Below are 17,484 nucleotides of genomic sequence, written 5' to 3'. Positions count from 1 at the left end.
CGGTTCCCCAGCCCCTCACATCACCAGGTAATAGACAGGACTGAATACACACGGCCTATAATTATCTGTATGTAAAGAATGAATTCAGTCCCTGTATGCGTTTCCTCCAGATCTATCCAGTAAGAAGACAACACCAGAGAGATGTCCACATCCTCTTCTTCCACAGGACTGTAAACAAGAAGATCCCAATGTTCCTCAGGATCATCAGGTAGATGGAGAGAAGGTGTCATGAGATCTCCCCTATGATGTGTATACGGCTGTGAAGGTCTTGTGTTCGGTCTTGATTTATCCACCAGAATTATATGGTTTATACTTGTATAATGAGAATGGTGAAGATGGCTGGATTAGAGCTGATCGTTAGTGATGAGCGAGTGTAGTCGTTACTATTCGCTATACCCACGGATAGTACGGTATTCGGGTTGCTAGTTATATTGCGAGTATTTGTGTACTCGCTTCGCTATATTCGGATGTCCCGCCCTGCAGTTTTGGTGCCTCCTTTGCAGCCACTAAACATGCTGGGCTTCATAACCAATCACAGTAATGCCGCAGACATCTTGGTTGTGGCATTACTGTGATTGGCTGGCCACCCAGCTTCATAGGGTCTATTTAAACCCTGCTTCCGCCGCCATTTTGTGCACATTGTGTCTGGAGCCTGCATTCTATAAGCATAGGGAGAGATTGCTGAGCTGTTAGGGAGAGTGTTTAGGCCTTTTGATAAAACAAAAGCCCTTTTAAGGGCTACCTGCAATGTAAACTAGTTCTGTGTTTAAAGGAGCTGCTCACTAGCTCCATAATACCACCAAAAAATAGCTCTTTTCAGAGCTGAAGGCACACAGCAAAGTCAGAGTACAAGGAGGGAGAGATTATGTGTTCTTCCAGTGTCAATTTTAAAACAGCTCTTGTCAGAGGCAAAGCAATATTTTCCAGCACACACAGAAGTAGCATTTTGTGCTGCCTTTTTTTTTAGCACCGGTCTATTTTCCCTGCTGTTTTAGGGGTCAGAGCCTACCTTCTGTCCATATTAGTCCACTTAAAAAAGCGTTCCCTACACAAAGCAGTAGTCCAAACATTTCCTACTGCCTGCTACAAAGCATGCACCAGGCCATTTTACCCACTATTTTGGCTGTGACAGCTAGCTTGGCTTGTGCCATCAACATCTGAAAATCTGTCAACAAAACCCAAAATGCCAAAAAAGCCTGTTATGGGACGTGGACGTGGTGTTTTCAGTGGTGCGCGAGAAGGCACTCTGTCTGTGTCAGGTTAGAAGAAGCTTGATGCATCCACTATGTTCTTGGAAAAATTTCCCGGTTTGGAACGTAAACGTGTGTGGAAGCCAGAAGAGCAAGAGCAGATTCTGTCATGGATAGCAGACAAGGCCTCTACACATTTGTCAAGTAGCAACAAATCTTCCACGACCACACAGTCTACTGTGGATACACAGAAGACAGGCCCATCCAGTCCTGAAGCTGGTTCTCCTTCCTCCAACCATTATCAGTCACAGGATACATATGACCCCAAACTTGGCCACTCCGAGGATCTGTTTGGTACGTATCCTTTGGTTGGCTCTGGACTATCACCGTGCAGCATTGAAGAGGGACAAGAGAAGGTGGCGTGCGTTGATGCTCAAATATTTGAGGACCTATGGCCAGAAGAAAGCCACTTGGCGGAACGTCATTTTTAGTCTCCAGAGGTGGAGGCTAATGATGAGACACAGTTGCTATCAAGTCAGCCTACAATGTCAACTGGGAAGGAGGATTAGATGGAAGACGAGGTAGTCGATGATGAGTCCACTGATCCGACCTGGACCGTTGGCATGCATAGCCTTGACAGCAGCACAGAGGAAGATGGATAAGTAGCACCAACACAGGCACCAAGGGGTCGTGATTTGCCCAGAGTGAGAACTGGGTCAACTGTTCCCAAGAGCACCCTTGCTGTGCGCCAAGTCAGGGCAAGGGGGCGTTCAGCTGCTGTGTGGAATTTTTTTTTCTGAAAGTCCTTCAGAGAAAAACATTGTAGTCTGTAGCATCTGCCATACCAAGTTGAGCAGAGGCCAGGGCAAAGGCAACCTACATACTCACTCACCATCCAAGGCTCAAGTTCGATGCTTGAAAACCTTCTATTCAGGAGACATAAATACAAAACAAAAATCTAGGGTGAGAAGACATCAGCCCACCACCAGGATATAGCAGTACTACCGGACTAAGGCACCCTGAAGGAAAAGCCCCTCCAGAGACGGGCCGCCCTCCGGGCACCCAGTCTTTCATACTCCAGAAAACGTACCTTCACCAGGTCACCTAGGATGTTCCTCCAAACTTCATCTACACTGAGGATTTTACTCTGCATCGAAACTAAGACTTGTGTGTTCCACGTGAAATACCTGGCCACTACACTTTCTATGAATGAAATGGTTCGGTCCCTTCTCCCAAGGTCTCCGAACGCTCCATAGGCCCACTCGGCATAGAACAGAGTAGCCAGCCACGGCCAACCAATGTTAACTCCCACCCTGTTGTACACCTCTGTATTAAAGGGACAATGAAGTATGAATTGATTCATGCTTTCCAGTATGTTAGCACAAGCCTCACGGGAGTAGCGCCAAGTCAAGTCCCAGTACTTCTTGGGGATCCTGCTAGAATTTAACAAACTCAACCCAACCTCCAGATCCTGACTTGGGCAGTCCTTGAGGACCAATGGACTCTGAAAATGAGAAGGCAAGACCCTCCTATCGAGGAGTTTCCTCGGGAGGGACCTCACCTCCCACATTCCCAGACCTTACCGGTGGATCATTTTCAGAACCAGGGTAACAAAAGCGGGGAGATGCCCATGCGGTGTGCGAAGATCCATCAATCTTCCCCCTGTCTCCCATTCCTGGAAGAAAGGCTGAAACCATCCTTTGCAGGATAATACCCACGGAGGAGCCCTCTCTTTCCAGAGGTTTGCCATGTTAACTTTCAAGAAGGTGTTCACTAGGAACACCACGGAGCTCACCATATCCAACCACCCTAGTCTCCTTGTGCGGTAAGTGACCTCCCGCTTGACTAGGTTCAGTCTATTCCCCCATAACATCTGGAAGAACAGACTGTAGACCCGTGTCCAAAGAGGCTCTGGCAAGACACAGATGCTGCCTAGGTAGATTATCAAGGGGAGCAGGAAAGCTTTGCACAGGCCAACCTTTTCCCTCAGGGTCAAAGACCAACCCTTCCATTGGTCCACTCTTTGGGCGACACCTTTTGATTCTGCCTTCCCAGTTTTTCATGGGGTAATCACCCTGGCTGAATTCGGTGCCCAGAACTTTGGCGTGTTCTTGGTGTTCGGGGAGGTTGTCCGGAAGATCAAACCCCGGTTCTCTGCCTCCCAGCCAGAGACTTTCACACTTATCCTGGTTGACCTTTGACCCGGATGCCTCAGAGTAGCGCTCCACTTCTGGCATCACCACTATTGCATCCTCTTGCGAAGAAACAAAGACGGTGACATCGTCCGCATAGGCCACCCCTCAGGATAGCCTCCGGCGCCGCCCTGCCCATCCGCACCCCTGCCAACGATCCACAATCGAACCTTCTGAGAATGGGATCAACTGCAAAGGCGTAAAGCAAAGGGCTAAGAGGACAGCCCTGACGGACACCAGATCCTACCCTGAAAGGTTGTCCAATCCACCCATTTACCAGAGGGAAAGTCTCAGCCTTTGCATACAAGGTCTTAAGCCAGTCCACAAACCCTCCAGGCAGACCATACCTCAAGAGTGGACCAGAGGTACTCATGGTTAACCCTATCAAAGGCTTTTGCCTGATCCAGGGTCAGCAAGAACCCCTTCCAAAGGCCTGCCCTGCCTTGCTCCATGGCCTCTTGGACAACAAGAACAGCAGTAAAAGTGCTACTGCCAGGAACGCAACAGTGCTGAGCCTTCGAAAGGAGCCGGGGTGCAAACTTCACCTGCCTGTTGAAAAGTATCTTAGCCAAAATCTTCCTGTTCACATTGAGAAGTGCTATGGGATGCCAATTATCAATGCGTGACGGATCCTCAGCCTTCGACAAAATGATCAAAGCTGACCTCCTTAATGATCTCGGCAGAGTGCCTGAGGAGAGACACTCATTAAACACCCGAGTCAAGAGAGGGACTAAATAGTCCCTAAAGGTCCTAAAGAACTCGGATGTTAAGCCATCCAGACCTGGTGACTTTTTGGGTCTAAGCCCATCAATCACCAGTCTCGTTTCCTCTTCAACTTTGAGTACTGCACACACCTCGTGAGCAGTGATCAGGCTATTATTAGCATAACCATCCCGCAGCTGTGTCTCTTGAAACAATCACTGCATAATCTCAGAGAGGAAGCTTTGAGTGCCCAGCATGTTGGTATGGAGCCAGATTTTCCAATGGGTGTTACTACCCAGCCCACTCAATATTCTGAGGTAACAATGGGTGATGAGGGGACTTGTAATGCTATAGAGGGGACACCCAACCCAAGCTTCATGTCTGTCCAGGCTGGATGGGCTGGAGAGGAGAACGAGGAGGTGGAGGAGAAGGCAAGTCAGCGTGAGGAGAGGATGGGTACTTTTGGGGACACAGAACATTTGCCTTTTTGCATCTTGGCCCACATGGCACAGTTCATGTGTAAGTGTCTGTGGCAAGACCCTCGCGTGATTCACATTTTATCCAACAACCTATACTGCTTGGCCACCTTTCTCGATCCACGGTACAAGGAGAAATTTCCTTCTTTCCTTTTGGAGTCACCAAAGAGTTTTACAATGGAATCGTTCAAGAGGGCCGTTGTAGATCAGTTGCTGAAAACGTCACCCTCAGACAATGCTGGTGACAGAGGTACCAGCTCTTTTCTACACTAAGGGATAATGGGGAGAGACACGAACATCAGCTCCAATGGAGGTGGAGGAAAATGTGCACAAATTGGGCTATTTTCAGTAAACCAGCACAACAGCAAGGGCTATCTGTGCCTGTAATAATGCCAAGGAGGGATAAGTTGCAGAACATGGTCAAGGGTTACTTAAGTGACCATACGTGCGTCCTTTCTGACGCTTCAGTTCCCTTTAATTATTGGGTGTCTAAACTGAACACTTGGCCCAACCTCTCCTTATATGCCTTGGAGGTGCTGGCCTGCCTGGCTGCTAGTGTGGTGTCTGAGCGTGATTTCAGTTCCACTGGGGCAATCATCACTGGTAGGCGCACACGCCTCTCCACGGAAAATGCAGAGTGGATTTACTCTTGCTTAGGACAACCTCTCCTCCGAGCGGTCCTAGACGCTGGAGTTTCCTGGCTTCACCGGACAGGAACGGATCAGATGCTCCTTACTACCACAGTAAAAATAGCTCCCCTCGGCTCTGCGTGTTTCTTGGCGAGACTTGACCATCTTGGTCTGGTCGATCTGCATGGGTTCGGGCGAGCGTGCCCGGGGAGTTGCTGGTTGGGAGGCAGGTTTCTGGAAAACAGAAGCAAGATGAGGAAATCTTCTCTCCCGGGTAGTCTCCTTAGCTCATTCCAAGAAACTGATGTCAATCTGGGTAGCTTGTGACACCAGGTCATCCAGGGTGGTAGGAATGTCCTGGCCGGCTAGCTCGTCCTTGCTCCGTCCAGAAAGACCCTCCCAGAAGGTGGACACCAGGGCCTCGTTGTTCTAGGCAAGCTCAGATGCGAGGATACGGAACTGTATGGCATACTGGCCCACGGTGAGACTCCCTTGGCGGAGACTGAGCAATGAGGAGGCAGTAGAAGTCCTTCGTCCAGGCTCATCGAAGACCTTCCGGAAGGCAGTGAGGAAAGCCGGAAGATCTGACACCAGGGGATCCCCTCTCTCCCATAAAGGGTTTAGCCATGCCAATGCTTCCCCGGTGAGGTGAGACATGATGAATGCCACCTTGGCCCGGTCAGAGGGAAACTGATGTGCCAGGAGTTCAAAGTGCAGCGTGCACTGGTTCAGAAAACCCCGACATAAGGCGGGGTCACCCCAAAAACGAGGAGGCGCAGAGAGCCGTGGTCCAGAGCTGGATGCCATGGCACCAGTAGGCTGAGGCGCCGCCAGAGCGGGTGCCGCTCAGCTTGAGGCGGACACAGGTGGGACAGACAGCGTGTCCAGGCGGGAGTTGACAGACCACAGGTAGGTCAGGATGGTTTCCTGTTGGGATCTCTGACGATAAACCTCCTGGTACAAGTCAGCAAGCGAAGGAGCCTGGGGGCCACCGGGTTCCATGGCCCGTGCAAACTGTTACGGATCCGAGTAGTGGAACCTCTGTGCTGCGGTGCAAGGAGGGGCGTGAGTAAGTATCAACTCTCACGGCGAGGTCGCACGGCGGCTCAGTGGAGGGAGGAACCGAGCAGAGGGACCAGGTGCCACTCTGGGACCGACCATGTATGAGCAGGTGACTCCCACGGGTCAGAAGGCAGGAACTGACCGGTACAGCGGATAAGCTTCGGCTGGCAGGCTGACGGGTGGTCCGGGTAGACAAGCAGGCTGATTAGGCAGATAGTCAGGCGAGTGTTCTGGGTAGGCAAGCTGGCGGCACAACAGGTAGCTGGCTGGTTCTTCTAGGTAAGCGGGCAGGCAGGCACGGCAGGTGCTTCCAGGTAAGCGTGCTGGCAGGTAACAGGCAGGTGCTTCCAGGTAAGCGGGCAGGCAGGCACGGCAGGTAACAGGCAGGTGCTTCCAGGTAAGCAGGCGGGCAGAGCCCATAGACAGACTGGCGGACTGGACTGTAGACAGACTGTCAGGCAGAAGAGAAGTCAGGCTAGCGGACTGAGCAGAAGATCAGACTGGCAAACAGGACTGACTTGCAGAGGACCTGGGGGCTGAAGCAAAGTAAGAATCACAAAGCAACAACCTTGCACGGGCACCTCCATATTGGAGGAGGTGCCTCTTATAGGGAAAGCCCTCCGGTGATTGGCCGGGGACTTTTTAGGACGGTGCGCGCGGCCCCTTTAAGAGGGAGGGAGCGCGCGCGCGCCCTAAGCACAGAGCCAGGGAAGCTGCGTGCACCAGCAGCAGCTGCAGGGAGGCCGGAAGACGCTGGAGCAGGATCGAGGCGGTAAGGGGGACGGCGTCTCTGCCTGGCAGGGGGGAGAGACGCCGATGCTACATGAGGGCGCTACAATATATGGGGGAACTACACTGTATGGGGGCACAATGTGTGGGCATTAAACTGACAGATTTGCAATTCTCCAGAAAAAGCCTGACGTGGATGTTACAAAATAGTCACTGCAGCCGTCTACAATGGGGTTACTTTTGGGGGTTTTCTGCTGTTCTGACACATTCAGGGCTCCGCAAATGTCGCCCGCAAACTATTCTAGCAAAATCTGTGCTCCAAAAGCCAAATAGCGCTCCTTCCTTCTCAGCCCTGACATGTGGCCTAAAAGACATATGGAGCTCACCGTGTTCGGAAGAAATTGTGCGATAAATTATGGGGTCCATTTTCACCTATTGACCCTTGTGTACCTGAAAATTTGCAGCAAATACTATAATTATAGTTTTACCACTAAAATGTCATTTCCATGTTTCAGTGTTCTAAAATTCTGTGAGGCACCTATGACTTCAAAACACTCACTACACCCCTAGATTAATTCCTTAGGCAGTAAATTTTCAAATACGTGGTCACCTCAGGGGGTTTCTGCTGCTTTCGCATGTCAGGGACTCTCCAAATGCGACGTGGCATTCACAATTTATTCCAGATAAATAGCACTCTTTCCTTTCCTAGCCCTGCCATGTCCCCAAACAGAAGTTTTTGACCACATATGCGGTATCATCGCGTTCGGAATAAATTATGTAACAAATTATGGGATCCATTTTCAACTATATTATCCATCGTGAAAATTACAGATTTGGGGCTAAAACAATATTTTCGTGAAAAAAAATAAAATTTTCCATATGACGACCTAATGTTATCAAATTATGTGTAGTATCTGTGTGTTCAAAATGCTCACTGTACCCATGGATAAAATCCTTGAGGGGTGTAGTTTCCAAAATGGGGTCACTTGTTGGGCTTTTCCACTGTTTAGGCACATCAGGGGCTCTCCAAACGCAAAATGACACCCGCAGACTATTCCATCAAAGTCTGCGTTCCAAAACGTCACTCCTTCCTTTCTGAGCCCTGCCATGCACCCAAACAATAGTTTTCCTCTATATAGGTAGTATCCGCGTACTCGAGAGATTGAACAACAAATTTTGGGCTTCAATTTCTTCTGTTACCCTTGTGAAAACAAAGAAATTTGGGGCTAAAATTACATTTTTGTTGAAATAGTTGAATTTTTTATCATCACTGCTCTACGCTCTGAACTTGGGGGTTCAATGTGATCATGTGATCACCACATATCTAGATACATTCCATGAGGGGTGTAGTTTCCAAAATGGGGGGACTTATAGGGGGGTTTCCACTATTTTTAGTCACATCAAGGGTTCTCCAAACCCAACATGGTGTCCGGTCTTATTTATAGCCATTTTTGCTTTCAAAAAGTCAAACAATGCTCCTTCCCTTCTGAACCCTGCCGTGCGCCTAAACAGTGGTTTTCCCCCACACATGGGATATCTGCATGCTCAGCAGAAATTGCACAACACATTTTGTGGTCCATTTTCTATTATTAGCCTTGTGAAAATAAAAAAAAAATTGGGTCTGAAGTAAAATTTATGTGAAAAAAGTTAAATGTTTATTTTTTCCTTCCACGTTGCTTCAGTTCCTGTGAAGCATGTGACATAACTCTGATTTAAGGGCATAAGAATTCAAAGTTTGAAAATTGCAAAATTTTCACCAAATTTCCATTTTTTTTTACAAATAAATGTAAGTCATATCGAATAAATTTTACCACTATCGTGAAGTACAATATGTCACTAAAAACAATCTTTGAATTAGTAGGATCCGTTGAAGCGTTCCAGAGATATTGCCTCATAAAGTGACACTGGTCAGAATTGTAAAATTTGGCTTGGTCAATAAGGTCAAAATTGGCTCTAAGGGGTTAAACAACTCTCTTTAGTGCGATCATACAACATACAAGCCTCTGCTTGCTCAGATAGTACACAGCACTACAGTAGTACAGTGCATTATCACTGCTTGTCATGTAATACTAACGGCCCCATACACATGAGTTAAGTGTTGGCTGAACGGTCATTGGCAGACGGCTATGTCTCCTGACTCCCCCATACACACAAATATTCCAGCTTTCCTGTGATCTGTATGAGGGTCGCCTCCAGACTTCTCTAGCGGAGGATTATCTACAGGAAGAACAAACTGATTAGCCTCTGAAATTCAAGATGCCAGATCCTACTCTGCCCTGACATTATCTGTCGGGAGGCCTCCAAATTCATTATATAGTCAACCAAACCCCCGAAATCAGTGCTTTCATTCAACCTCAGTCTAATGTGCTTATATTTGACCACATACATTAAATGAGTACTGCCAAATTACATAGACATCCAAAAAAGACAGAGCGTATACAGTGCTGGCCAAAAGTATTAGCACCCCTGCAATTCTGTCAGATAATACTCCGTTTCTTCCTGAAAGTGATTGCAATCACAAATTCTTTGGTATTATTCTCTTCATTTAATTTGCTTGCAAGGAAAAAACACAAAAGAGAATGAAGCAAAAATCAAATCATTGATCATTTCACACAAAACTCCAAAAAAGGGCCGGACAAAAGCACTGGCACCCTCAGCCTAATACTTGGTTGCACAACCTTTAGCCAAAATAACTGCGAACAACCGCTTCCGGTAACCATCAATGAGTTTCTTACAATGCTCTGCTGGAATTGTAGACCATTCTTCTTTGGCAAACTGCTCCAGGTCCCTGATATTTGAAGGGTGCCTTCTCCAAACTGCCATTTTGAGATCTCTCCACAGGTGTTCTATGGGTTTTAGGTCTGGACTCATTGCTAGCCACCTTAGAAGTCTCCAGTGCTTTCTCTCAAACCATTTTATAGTGCTTTTGGAAGTGTGTTTTGGGTCATTGTCCTGCTGGAAGACCCATGACCTCTGAGGGAGACCCAGCTTTCTCACACTGGGCCCTACATTATGCTGCAAAATTTTTGGTAGTCTTCAGACTTCATAATGCCATGCACACGGTCAAGCAGTCCAGTGCCAGAGGCAGCAAAGCAACCCCAAAACATCAGGGAACCTCCGCCATGTTTGACTGTAGGGACCGTGTTCTTTTCTTTGAATGCCTCTTTTTTTTTTTTTCCTGTATACTCTATGTTGATGCTTTTTCCTAAAAAGCTCTACTTTTGTCTCATCTGACCAGAGAATATTCTTCCAAAACGTTTTAGGCTTTCTCAGGTAAGTTTTGGCAAACTCCAGCCTGGCTTTTTTATGTCTCGGGGTAAGAAATGGGGTCTTCCTGGGTATCCTACCATACAGTCCCTTTTCATTCAGATTTCGACGGATAGTACGGGTTGACACTGTTGTACCCTCGGACTGCAGGGCAGCTTGAACTTGTTTGGATGTTAGTCGAGGTTCTTTATCCACCATCCGCACAATCTTGCGTTGAAATCTCTCGTCAATTTTTCTTTTCCGTCCACATCTAGGGAGGTTAGCCACAGCGCCATGGGCTTTAAACTTCTTGATGACACTGCGCACGGAAGACACAGGAACATTCAGGTCTTTGGAGATGGACTTGTAGCCTTGACATTGCTCATGCTTCCTCACAAGTTAGTTTCTCAAGTCCTCAGACAGTCCTTTGGTCTTCTTTCTTTTCTCCATGCTCAATGTGGTACACACAAGGACACAGGACAGAGGTTGAGTCAACTTTAATCCATGTTAACTGGCTGCAAGTGTGATTTAGTTATTACCAACACCTGTTAAGTGCCACAGGTAAGTTACAGATGCTGTTAATTACACGAATTAGAGAAGCATCACATGATTTTTCAAAGGGTGCCAATACTTTTATCCACCCCCCTTTTTTAGGTTTGGTGTGGAATTATATCCAATTTGGCTTTAGGACAATTCTTTTTGTTTTTTTTTTCATTGAAGACAAATTAAATGAAGAGAATAATACCAAAAAATTTGTGATTGCAATCATTTTCAGGAAGAAACTGAGTATTATCTGACCGAATTGCAGGGGTGCCAATACTTTTGGCCAGCACTGTATAAACCCAATAGAGTAAAACGTAAATTTTTATTAATAGAATTTTACAAAGACAAAAATATATTAAAATTCAAGAGGAGGGGATACAAGACAGAGTGACACCTCACCCAGTATAAATTAGAAATGGTACCCCTGTGTATGTCACAATTACAAAAATTTATGTGATATAAAAATAATAAAAAATTATATTGTAGCCACCAAGTGGATAGTATATAACATGTGGTTCTATTACAACATACTCCTAGTGCAATGAAATATATAAAAATTAATCAGACCCACAATGGTACCAGTTCAATAGATCATGCACTACTAGAGTAGTTTAAGTAACAAAAAATCAGAATTAAATCTATAAGGAATATGTATATATTAATAAGTAAATGCTTATAATACAGCGTATAAATAAATGCATAAACTGCCTTGCGTGCAATAGACATACCAGCTAAAAAGCTGAAGGGGTTAAAAGAACTACCATATAAAAATATAAGAGCATAGATACATGTATAGGATTAGTACCTAGGATAGTTGCAGCCACTGGCTAGGCGGAAGCCCCCACGCGCGTTTTGCACCTGCTTCTTCCTGTGGGCGTGTGTTTTAGTCTGTGTTTGGAGTCGTGTTAATAGACTTTTGTATATTGCAGGCCCAGACACCATTATTAGGCATTTAAGTATCGTAGTAACTAGGCAGCCCCATACTATTGAGTACTTGGGGAGGAGGGGCATTGAGCTGAACTCTGTCAAACATTCTTAGATGCCATGTTTGCATTTGACAGCAGCAAGTGGTTAAACTGCCAGGGTTGGTGTAGCAGCCGTACCTGTGCCATCCCTGCAGGGTACATCTGTTCTGGTGCTCAAAAGACTTAATTTCTTTTAAAACAAATGTTTAACATGTGTCTTGTGCTTTTTGCATGTTTTTTTCTTATTACAAGAATTGGAAATGTATGTGAAAACGAGATGATACCAAGGGGATTAAGGCTAAAAAAATGGCCACAGCCCTGTATGATGAGACAGATTGTTCATTGAAGTTGATGGGTTAATCCTGAAACATGAGGAGCTGGAACTTACTTTTTATTTCTGTTTTTGTATCCAATCCTCATTGGAAAAATTTGTGCACAACGAGGATTTCACTAGCAATAATGACAAACTGAAAGCTAATTTAGCGAAGATGGAAGATTTTATTATGAACATCCACAAAATACATCTACTAGCATGGCAAAAAACGGAGGAAGGGGGGCCACAAACACAAGTGGAAACATATATACCACCCGGAACAGAAACCACCTTTATTAGAGCTACTGATTTGGAATTTGTCCAGTTTTGTGTTATCAGAGGAACAATTATCACTTTTAGCGAAAGGCCTAAGTTTTGCCCCTACCAATGATTTTGATGTATTTAGAGCAATTTTGGATGTTAATAGACTGGCGCGGAAATGTCATTGTGATAGCTCTGATAATGATGATGAAAATATTAGGCTATGTGGCCACGATGCAGAAATGCTCAGGATTTTTTCCTGAGCGTTTCTGCATCTCCCTGGCAGAAAAAAACGCATGCAGATTGCAAAAGTGGATTGTACATGCGGATTGTTCATGCGTTTTTCCTGCCAGGGACATGCGGAAATGAAGCGTACTTCACATGCATTTCCGCATGCGGATTGACAAGCTCTTCCCTGGCGATTTTAGCATCACTTGGAAAGTGCTTGACAACTAGGTCACACTATATAAATCCTTGCAAACAGCATGGATTTATATAGTGTGACCTTTAGAATGGTTAAAAATAAAAAAATAAACCTATACTTGCCTTCCGATGGCACGGGGTGTGTAGCTGCGCTCGTTCCTGGCTGCCGGCACATCGCGATTCCCTGTACTGAAAGACCTGCCGTCACATGACTGTGATGTCAGCGCAGGTCCTACAGTCCAACACGATCTGTCGGCAAAGGGGAAGGAGCGTAGCGCGGGCCGCCATAAGGTAAATATAATTTTTATTTTTTATTTTATTCTTTTTTTTTTACAGTTTCTATGGTAGCTAGGTGTGGAGGAGACTCTCCTCTCCTCTACACCCGGGTACCATACGCACATTAGAACGTGCCAATTACGCAAATACAGATGCAGTCTTGTGGAATTGGCGCGTTCTAATGCAAGTCAATGGCGGCGAAAACGCAGCGCTTCCCAAAATAATTGGTAGGGCTGCGTTTTTTTCCACACTGATAATCCGCAGCGGAAATTTCCGCAGCATGTACACAGCACATGCGGATTATCATTGGGGAACATTGATGCCCTTCTACCATGCGTTTTTAATGCGTTTCCGCAGCTGCAAAAACGCTGCGGAAATGCATTAAAAACGCATCGTGGGCACACAGCCTTACTGATGTTGCAACAGTTAATTCTGATATTACTCCTAACAAATCTTTTTCAGAACAAAAGGTGTTATTACAATTGAAATCATTGGAGAGGGAATCTATGAAGTCTGATTCCTCTCTGAATAGTCTGTTTCATAGGGGAAATCCATCCTTTAATCCACTTCAATCATGTTCCATGGTTTTAGACCAGTTCAGGATCTTATTGAAAAGGATTTGGTTTCTCTAAACAAATGAAATCACTCATAAAGGAAATAAAAATAACAATCTAACTAGAAAAGAAAAAATTGCCCTGAGGGAACTCAAAACTAATATGAATTTGACAGTGCGACAAGCAGACAAGTGGGGCACAATAGTGGTATTACATTCTATTTAGCTCAAGCTCAATTTGATTGATTGAAGAAACAAGAAACACTGATGTGTATTTGGAACTAACCAGAGACCCCACCAATGATTTCAATATGGAATTATATAGATTACTACAAGAAGGTTTGAGTACAGGAGCCTTGGATAAAAAAACTGGCGGAACAGCTTTATGTGGAACAACCTTTCATACCTATATATCATTAATTTCCTAAGATCCACAAAAACATATTTCCACCACCACTCAGACCAATAGTAGCGGGCTTAGGTTCTACGGGACTCGGGAGAGAGACTGGGTGTGTGGATAGATTTCTATCTTCAACCACTAGTGCAAGAAATTCCCAGCTACATTAGGGACTCTAAATTTGTGGTTACTGTATTTGAACATTTTTTTATAGCAAGAAAATTGGCTATCATGCGATGTTATACACACGTGGTCAAAATTGTTGGTACCCCTCGTTTAATGAAAGAAAACCCACAATGGTCACAGAAATAACTTGAATTTGACAAAAGTAATAATAAATTGAAAATCTATGAAAATGAAGCCTGGAGGCCTGGACAGAAATGATGGTACCTCTGAAAATATTGTGACAAAAGAGACATGTTAAATTAAGTTGTGTCCACTAATTAGCATCACGGGTGTCTACAATCTTGTAATCAGTTAGTGGGCCTGTATATAGGGCTACAGATACTCACTGTGCTGTTTGGTGACATGCTGTGCACCACACTCAACATGGACTAGAGGAAGCAAAGGAAAGAGTTGACAAGCAAAGGAAAATTGATGACAAATCAAAGAGACGGATTATACAAATGGTAACAAAAGAGCCCAGGATAACTTTTAAAAAGAGATTAAAGGTGAACTTCAAACTCAAAGAACATCAGTGTCAGATCGGACCATCCGTCGTTGTTTTATCCAAAGTGGACTTCATGGGAGACGACCAAGGAGAACACCATTGTTGAAAAAAAAATCATAAAAAAGCCAGACTGGAATTTGCCAAACTACATGTTGACAAGTCACAAAGCTTCTGGGAGAATGTCCTATGGACAGATGAGACAAAAATGGAAGTTTTTGGCAAGGCACATCAGCTCTATGTTCACAGATGTAAAAATGAAGCATATCAAGAAAAGAACACTGTCCCTACTGTGAAACATGTAGGAGGCTCTGTTATGTTCTGGGGCTGCTTTGCTGCATCTGGCACAGGGTGTCTTGAATCTGTGCAGGGTACAATGAAATCTCAAGACTATGAAAAATATTTAGATTTGAGAGTACTCAGTGGTTGATACCATCTTTTCAGTTAGCCATTAAAAGGTAACAAATTGCAAGCTTTCGAGACTACTCCGGTCTCTTCATCAGGCATATTATACCACAAAATCTGAAAAGTCACATATTTATACACAATAAGACATACAAAAAATGCAATAGGTAAGACAGGTGATGAAAAGCAGAGTTATTATGGAAGATATAAACAGTTCTGGCTATAAATATTTTAGCAGTTAATAGATAAGGAGTGTGAAGGTTTTATTGTCCTGTGACTAGGTCCAGTGTAGTGATGGCCTCACTTTCAGATCAGCAATGAATGTGTCGCATGGATTTATGTCTTTCTACATCAACTAAGGAATTTGCTCCTCAGACTTGTGAGGTCATCGCTACACTGGACCTAGTCACAGGACAATAAAACCTTCACACTCCTTATCTATTAACTGCTAACATATTTATAGCCAGAACTGTTTATCTCTTCCATAATAACTATGCTTTTCATCACCTGCCTTACCTATTGCATTTTTTGTATGTCTTATTGTGTATAAATATGTGACTTTTCAGATTTTGTGGTATACTATGCCTGATGAAGAGACCCGAGTAGTCTCAAAAGCTTGCAATTTGTTACCATCTTTTCAGTTAGCCATTAAAAGGTATCAACCATTGAGGACTCTCAAATCTAAATATTTTTCTATCTACTGGCCAACACGGTACAAGAATATATATTTTCCCTATATCAAGACTATGAAGGGATTTTAGAGAGAAATGTGCTGCCCAGTGTCAGAAAGCTTGTTCTCAGTTGCAAGTCATCGGTCTTGCAACAGGATAATGACCCATATCACACAGCTAAAAACACCCAGGAATGGCTAAGAGGAAAACAGTGGACTATTCTGAAGTGGCCTTCTATGAGCCCTGACCTTAATCCTATTGCGCATCTTTGGAAAGAACTGAAACATGCTGCCTGGAAAAGGCAACCTTCAAACATGAGACAACTGGAGCAGTTTGCTCATAAGGAGTGGCCAAAATACCTGTCGAGAGGTGCAGGAGTCTCATTGACAGTTACAGGAATCGTTTGATTGCAGTGATTGCCTCAAAAGGTTGTTCAACAAAATATTAAGTTAAGAAGAACCATCATTTCTGTCCAGGCCTATTTCATCAGTTTATTTTTTTTTAAATTCTGTGGAAACAGTGTTGAAAAGAAAATCCTGACTTTAATTTGTTCATTTTCAGAGAGTTTTAATTTATTACTTTTGTCAGATTCAAGGTATTTCTGTGACAATTGTGGGTTTTTCTTTCATTAACCCCTTCATGACCAGTCCATAAGGTCATGTGAGTGCTTATTTTTTGGGGGACGAGTTTTACTTTTAAACGTCATTACTAGTTTGACCCTATCGTGTACTGGAAAACGGGGAAAAAAATTCCAAGTGCGGTGAAATTGCAAAAAAATGCAATTCCACTGTTGTTTTTTTTCTTTCCACGTTCATTGAGTGCTAAAACTGACCTGCCATTATTATTCCCCAGGTCATTATGAGTTCGTAGACACCAAACATGTACAGGTTCTTTTTTGTTTAAGTGGTGAAAAAAAATTCCAGAAAAAAATGGCGCAATTTTCCGAGACCCTCAGCGTCTCCATTTTTTGGGGATCTGGGGCCGGGCGAGGGCTTATTTTTTGCCTGATGTTTTTATTGATACCATTTTGGGGTAAATCCGATGTTTTGATCGCCCATAATTGCATTTTATTGCAATGTTGCGGCGACCAAAAAAATGTAATTCTGGCATTTGGAATTTTTTTCTTGTTACGCCATTTACTGATCGGATTAATTATTTTTTTGGTAACTTCTGAACGGGCGATACCAAATATGTGTGTGGGGGGGGTTATTTTTTATTTTATTTTGTATGGGGCAAAAGGGGGTGATTTAAAGTTTTATATTTTTTACATTTTTTAATATTTTTAAAAACATTTTTTTCACACTTTTTGCTTGCTTCTATAGTCTCCATAGGAGACTAGAAGCAGCCACTGTCTGATTGCCTTTGCTACATAGAGGCGATGAGCAGATCACCTCTATGTAGCAGAAATGCTCCTGTGCTATTAGCGCTGACCACTAGGTGGCGCCCATAGCAATCTTTTCATGACAACCACTGGGGTCTGCTGCAGATCCCGGATTGCCATGCCCACCCATCAGTGACCCGCGATCACATGACGGGGTCACCTATGGGCGGGGTAAGTGGCACACTTCCGGTGCGGCCCTCTTCAATGCTGCTGTCAGAGATTGACAGCGGCATTTAAGTGGTTAACAGCCGTGGGTGGATCGCGATTCCACCCGAGGCTGTTGCGGGCACATGTCAGCTGTAAGAATCAGCTGAAATGTGCCCGGTTCAGTGCGAGCTCAGCGCCGAAGCCTGTGCTGAACCGGGGGTGATGGCCTGGGGCGTACTAATATGCTCCAGGCCAG

This window comes from Phyllobates terribilis, unplaced genomic scaffold (assembly GCF_046119375.1).
Source record: "Phyllobates terribilis strain yellow unplaced genomic scaffold, ASM4611937v1 Scaffold_35__1_contigs__length_13245226, whole genome shotgun sequence".
Lineage (NCBI taxonomy): Eukaryota > Metazoa > Chordata > Amphibia > Anura > Dendrobatidae > Phyllobates > Phyllobates terribilis.
Note: the sequence above shows the minus strand (reverse complement) of the source record.